The sequence below is a fragment of the Chinchilla lanigera genome, unplaced genomic scaffold (genome assembly GCF_000276665.1).
Source record: "Chinchilla lanigera isolate Chin_1 unplaced genomic scaffold, ChiLan1.0 scaffold00081, whole genome shotgun sequence".
Lineage (NCBI taxonomy): Eukaryota > Metazoa > Chordata > Mammalia > Rodentia > Chinchillidae > Chinchilla > Chinchilla lanigera.
In genome coordinates this window covers 7,175,736-7,180,696 of record NW_004955482.1, presented here as the reverse complement: position 1 = coordinate 7,180,696, position 4,961 = coordinate 7,175,736, and the positions used below count along the sequence as shown (strand labels likewise).

The 4,961-nt window shown below is 42.3% G+C and overlaps 1 protein-coding gene across 2 annotated transcripts in view; it reads right to left on the bottom strand.

The window, feature by feature from the left end:
- The window catches only part of Ift81 (intraflagellar transport 81), a 67,740-nt gene that overhangs the window by 1,682 nt on the left and 61,097 nt on the right, over positions 1-4,961 (bottom strand). The window lies entirely within an intron of this gene.

The window sequence follows — 4,961 nt, the reverse complement described above, 5'->3', positions numbered from 1 at the left end:
TTTGTCTTTTTGAGACAGGGTCTCGCTATGCAGTTCAGGCTGGCCTTGAACTCACTTTGTAGCCCAGGCTGGCCTCGGACTCACAGTGATCCTCCTGCCTCAGCCTCCCGAGTGCTGGGATTATAGGCGTGTACCACCACGCCTGGCTGTATGGACAGTCTTGATAAACTATCATGTGTTATGCATGTTATTAATATTATTTAATGTTGTATTCTACCCTGAAACAGTACATGCTTTATATGCATTCAGATAAATCAAATTATATATATTTATTCCTCAAGGAGAAAATGTACTTATTTTAATAAAACTATAACATTTACAACTGGGCACAATGGTGCACACCTGTAATCTCAGCATTCAGGAGGCTGAAGTAGAGGGATTGCTGTGAGTTCAAGACCAGCCTGGACTCATAGTGACATAGATCCTGTCTCAAAAATAGATTTCTACTTTTTTTTTTTTTGGTACTGGGAATTGAACTCACGACCTCAGGCTTTCCAGGCAAGCACTTATGCCACTGAGCCATATCCCCAGCCCCTGTCTCAAAAATAAACCACAAGCTGGGTGTGGTGGCCCATGCCTGCAATCCCAGCACTTGGGAGGCTGAGGCAGGAGGATCACTGAGAGTTCAAGACCAGCCTGGGCTATAAAGTGAGTTCAAGGCCAGTCTGAACTACATAGCAAGACCCTGTCTCAAAAAGACAAGAAAACAAAAACAAAAACAAAAACAAAAACTCCACAAAATAAAAACAGTCTAGATAGGTCCACCTACCAGAACTATTTTATTTCCTGGCTCCAAAATTACAAACAAAAGTAAAAATAATTTCAATGAAAAAAATACTATGATCAGAGTACTGCAATACTATGATTGCAAAAATACACTATGACTAGAGTCAGGTGTGGTGGCGCACACTTGTAATTCTAGCACTTGGGAGGCTGAGGCAGGAGGATAGCCATAAGTTCAAGGCCAGCCTGGGCTACACAGCAAGACCGTGTCTCAAAATCAAACAAATAAACCAACAAAATACTACACTTCAATATTATGGCAAATTGAGGAAGGCTGACTAAGAGGAAGGGTTGGCACGAAGTCAGAGACAGTGAGAGACATGGGAGAGGGCCGGGCATATAGCTCGGCGGCACAAGCCCCTGCCTGGCAAACGCAAGGTCCTGAGTTTGATTCCTGGCACCCACAAAAGAGAGACATGGTAGAAAGAGGAGAGAGAGAGAGAAAAAAGGAGAAAGGAGAAGGCAGCAAGGAAGGAAAGATGGATACAGTAAAAGAGGGAGGGTGGGGAAGGAAGAGGAGGGCAGCAGAGAGAAGACAACAGTGTACATGAGAGGAAACCCAACTGCCAGAAATACCTGCACTGACACCACGTGTGAGAAAAATCACCAAGAGGGACAGAAACACAAGCAAGACATGGAAGTAAATCACCCAGGAGCAGCGCGCTTCTGCTCTTCTAGTACAGCCACCTATTAACTGACCTAAGACAGATGAGAATGCTGGCTGCTGGAGCTCGCGCGGCAAGCGGATGAACTCAGCTGAGGACCAGATTCCAATCACTTGGTTTTTTTTTTTTTTTTTTTTTTTGAGACAGGGTCTCCCTGTGCAGTTTGGGCTGGCCTTGAGCTCACTTTGTAGCCCAGGCTGGTCTTGAACTCACAAGATCCTCCTGCCCCAGCCTCCCAAGTGCTGGGATTACAGGCGTGCGCCACCACGCCCGGCTCCAACCACTTGTTAAATATCACCCACCCTAGTTATGGATAATGAAAGCAAAGCTAATAAATACCAAGAGAAAACAAAGAATTCTGAAAATATAATTTAAATGTAACAAGAAATTTTATGGAATACCTAGCATATTAATATATCTACTGTAGTTGTTATAATGTATCTTACAATAAACAATTTTATCCTCATAAACTAAAACAAAAGTATTTAGAAAGATCATTAAAGCAGATCAAGATTTTTAAGAGTTCTAAGCATGACTTTAAATCAAGGCACTACTAGTTGGCAGGGTGGTGCACGCCAGTAATCCCAGCACTTGAGAAGCTCAAGCGGGAGGACTGCTGTGAGTTTGAGGCCAGCCTGACCTACACAGAGAGTTCAAGCCCAGTCTGAACTACACAGCAAGACTGTCTCAAAAAAAAAGAAAGGAAAGTCAATTATAGACAATCATACCAAATCCTAAAGATTTACACATCTATTCTGTACAAAGGACTGCTTAAAATTTGATTCAAACACACATTCAAGTATGAAAGTTATTTCTATTTTTCCTTTTGAGTATGGTGTGTCACCCTATGACCAGATAAAATAATTTGGAATGCATAATGTGTAAGACTAAATATAAAACAAGACTGGCCATGGGTTTAATTATTGAAGGTGAATAATGGGTAGACATGGATTCATTATTTTCTGTACTTTTTTTTTTTTTTTGGTGCTCAGAATTGAACTCAGGACCTTGCACTTGCCAGGCAGGCGCTTGTGCTGCTGAGCTAGATTCCCACCCCCTCTTTACTTTTTTTTTCCCCTTTACTTTTTATATATTTGAAATTTCTCTTAATAAAAAATAATTTTGGGCTGGGCGTGGTGGTGCATGCCTGTAATTCCAGCACTTGGGAGGCTGAGGCAGGAAGATCGTTGTGAGTTCGAGACCAGCCTGGGCTACAAAGTGAGCTCAAGGCCAGCCTGAACTGCATAGCGAGACCCTGTCTCAAAAAGACAAAAAAATAAAATAAAATAAAAAATAATTTTAAGGGCTGGGCACCACTGTGTGTGCCTATAATTCTAGTTACTCAAGAAGCTAAAGTGGGAGGTTTGTGAATTTGTGGCTACTCTGGGCAATTTAGCAAGATACTGCCTCAAAAACAATTTTTTTTAAAATACGAAGAGCCTCTCTATTTAGTGATTGCTCTACTGTATTGTACACCATTTGTTTTCTGAAGTTCAGCTTTAGAATATTACTTACAGATTTCTAGGTGCTAATTCAGCTTTTATGTAAAAGCACAGACACATGGATGTTTCAAAATAATAACTGAAACCAGAAAATGGAACTAAGGATGAATAATTTTGCTGTCACCAACTTACTGAGCCAGGCTAACAGTTAAACTGTACAAATGCATTATGTTTGAAACAAAGCCATGTTTTTCATTTGTACTTTAATAATGGACAAGCATATATATATTCATATTCATTTCCTGGTTGCAGACTCCAGAATATTTACAGTGAAATTAGACACCCATATATAAGAAAAATCACAGCTGAACTATCTACCCCTAAGTATGATGCCACAAACTTCATAGTTTCATTAGAAAATCTAATTAAAAAGCCCTTTTTTTTTGAGACATGGTCTTGCTATGTAGTTCAGATGAACTCAGGACCTTGCGCTTGCCAGGCAGGCGCTTGTGCCACTGAGCTATATCCCTGGCCCAGAGTGGCTTTTGAACTCCCTATGTAGTTCACCTCAATGATCCTCCTACCTCAGCCTCCTGAGTGCTGGGATTACAGGTGTATACCACCATGCCCAGCCTCAATTTTCAACAGTGACACTAAACTACCCTAGAGAAGAGACTTAAGAGATTTATTGCTAATAGCAATATATGGACTCTTACTAAGATCTGATTTAAATAAACCATAAAAAATTATGAGGCAAGTGGTGAAGTTCCAATATTGACTGGATATTTTAAAAAACAGCAAAAGTAGGGTATGCCGGGTTAGCCTCCACTATGAAACATGGGCTTAAGTCACTGAAGATGATCTTAAAACTCACCTTGGTGATTTAATTTAATTTAAATTTTTATTTTTGAGACAGGGTCTCATTGTGTAGCTCAGGATAGCTCTGAACTCACTAGAGCCCATGCTGGCCTTAAACTTGTGGCCGTCCTGCCTCAGCTTCCTGAGTGCCAGGAACACAGGCATGCACCAACACGAATTTTTAGATTTCTCACTTGTCCATTTCAGTGTAAATATGAAGAAATGCTAAGGAGCTTATCCAGACTCATAAGACTGGGGCTGAAGCCAAGGTTACCTGGTTATCTAGTTATCTTTCCCCTGAATTGCCGATAAACAGAGGTTTTCTTCCTCTCCCAAGAATGACAGAGCTGGTGTCTTTAAAATAACTGTCAAAGCCTGGCATGGTGGCATACACCTATAATCCCAGCACTCGGGCAGTTGAGGCAGGAGGATCACTGCAAGTTCAAGACCAGCATGGGCTACAAAATGAGCTCAAGGCCAGCCTGAACTGCAGAGCGAGACCCTGTCTCAAAAAGAACCCCCCCCAAAATAAATAAAATAACTGTGAAAATACATTACTTTATGAAATCAATTAGAATAACACTCAGATGGTCATTTAGTCCCGATGGCAAGGCCTTACGAGATCACACACTCTAATGTGAGTGGCCCTCACAAAACTCTGCAGCTGAATATCTTTATTTTTATTAATTAATTAATTTATTATTTTGTCTTTTTGAGACAGGGTCTTAGTATGCAGTTCAGGCTGGCCTTGAGCTCGCTTTGTAGCCCAGGCTGGTCTGGAACTTGCAATGATCCTCCTGCCTCAGCCTCCTGAGTGCTGGGACTACTGGCTGTGCCACCACACCTGGCAATCCAGCTGAATATCAAGTAAGGTGTCATAGTTTGGGTTTTGACTGTCTCCAAAGGTCTGTATGTTAAAGGCTTCGTTCCCACGGCGCAACTGCCAAGTGGTGCAATCTTTAGGAGGCAGGCCCTGGGGAGGCGCTCACTCAGGTCCCTGGGGGCTGCCCAGGGACCCAGCTCACTTGCCTTCCTCTGCTTTCTGCTCCTGAGGTGAGCAGTTTGCTCCGCTGTGTGCCCCTCCTTGCCATCGAGGGCCCGCACCCCTGCCATCCTGCATACTCATGAGAGGTCAAACAGCAGTACTACCTGATCGCAGGCTGGAGCCTCTGAGCCTCCAACCAAATGAACCTGGTTTTTTTTTTTTTTTTTT